Here is a 2,296-nt window from a genome sequence, read left to right on the forward strand (position 1 = left end):
CGTCTGAGGCACAGGGAGTACACACCACACAGAGCTGCCGTCTGAGTCTCAGGGAGTACACTACATACAGAGCCACCGTCTGAGTCTCAGAGAGACCACAACATACTGAGTCACTGTCTGAGTCTCCGGGAGTACACACCGCACAGAGCCACCGTCTGAGTCTCAGGGAGTACACACCACACAGAGCCACTGTCTGAGTCTATGAACTACACAACGCACACAACCACCGTCCAAGTCTCAGGGAGGACACACCACACAGAGCCACCGTCTGAGCCTCAGGAAGTACACACCATGCAGAACCAGCCACTGTCTGAGTCTCAGGAAGTGCACACCGCACAGAGCCACCGTCTGAGTCTCAGGGAGTACACACCACAGAGAGCCACTTCTGAGTTCCTGGAGTAAACACCACAGAGAGCCACTGTCTGAGTCTCAGGGAGTAAACACCACACAGAGCCACGTCTGAATCTCAGGGAGTAAACACCACAAAGAGCCATGTTTAAGTCTCAGGGAGTAAACTCCACACAGAGCCACCGTCTGAGTCTCAGGGAGTACACACCACACAGAGCCACCGCCTGAGTCTCAGGGAGTTCACACCACACAGAGCTGCTGTCTGAGTCTCAGGGAGTACACACCACACAGAACCACTGTCTAAGTCTCAGGGACTACACACTACACAGATCCACCATCTGAGTCTCAGGGAGTACACACCACACAGAGCCACCGTCTTAGTCCCAGGGAGTACACACCACACAGAGCCACCATCTGAGTCTCAGGGAGTACACAACACTCAAAGCCATGTCTGAGTCTCAGGGAGTACACACCACACAGAGCCGCCGTCTGAGTCTCAGGGAGTACACAACATACAGAGCCACCGTCTGAGTCTCAGGGAGAACACAACATACAGACCCACCGTCTGAGTCTCAGGGAGTCCACCACATACAGAGTCACCGTCTGAGTCTCAGGGAGTACACACCGCACAGAGCCACCGTCTGAGTCTCAGGGAGAACACACCGCACAGAGCCACTGTCTGAGTCTAAGAACTACACAACGCACACAGAGCCACCATCTAAGTCTCAGGGACGACACACCACACAGAGCCACCGTCTGAGTCTCAGGAAGTACATATCATGCAGAACCAGCCACTGTCTGAATCTCAGGAAGTGCACACCGCACAGAGCCACCTTCTGAATCTCAGGGAGTACACACCACACAGAGCCACCAGCTGAGTCCCAAGAAGTGCACACCACACAGAGCAATGTCTGAGTCTCAGGGAGTAAACACCACACAGAGCCAAGTCTGAGTCTCAGGGAGTAAACACCACACAGAGCCACGTCAGAGTCTCAGGGAGTATACACCACACAGAGCCACCGTCTAAGTCTCAGTGAGTAAACACCACACAGAGCCACGTCTGAGTCTCAGGGAGTAAACACCACACAGAGCCAACGTCTGAGTCCCAGGGAGTAAACATCACACAGAGCCACATCTGAGTCTCAGGGAGTAAACACCACACAGAGCCACGTCTGAGTCTCAGGGAGTAAACACCACACAAAGCCACCGTCTGAGTCTCAGGGAGTAAACACCACACAGAGCCACATCTGAGTCTCAGGGAGTAAACACCACACAGAGCCTCCGTCTGAGTCTCAGGGAGTACACACTACACAGAGTCACTGCCTGAGCCACACAAAAGGCATACTGTATGGAGCCACTCTTTGGCCCTCTCCAAGTACATACCACACAGAACCCTGCTTCGAACCTCGCTAAATATATACCACCGCATATAGACCACAGACTCGCCATCTGACACTCACCAGAGATAAAACAGAGACCTACTCTCAGAGCCTCACGAAGTACATGCTACAAAGAGCCACTCACTGACCCAGTTACTAGACATAAACTACAGGTCCTCTACCTGGCAAACTCCGTAGATGAAACAAAAGAGGCACCCCTGAGCTTCACCAGGACAGAGCTGACTCACACAAGGCTATCTCTGAGGCGGTGAATCCAGCCTTTCACCTTTGCCCTGAACTTTGCCATAGATACAGGTGAGGCAACACCCTCCCTTCTTAAAAAAGATATTTACAGACACCAGTAACTTAGAAAGTTATGGCAAAGACATGTGTCTCATGATAATGGTCCTTGTAACAGAACAGAAATGTAGCACCCGCCAGCAGCAGCCTCAGAGCTCCCTAAACCCCTTATTACAGGAGATTAAGATGAATTATATGAAATGCTTCTAATCCCTCCTTTCTCCTGGCCTCCCCCACACAGCGCAGTGACTGTCATCGCTCCTTTTTCC

Source organism: Lissotriton vulgaris, unplaced genomic scaffold, assembly GCF_964263255.1.
Source record: "Lissotriton vulgaris unplaced genomic scaffold, aLisVul1.2 SCAFFOLD_215, whole genome shotgun sequence".
Lineage (NCBI taxonomy): Eukaryota > Metazoa > Chordata > Amphibia > Caudata > Salamandridae > Lissotriton > Lissotriton vulgaris.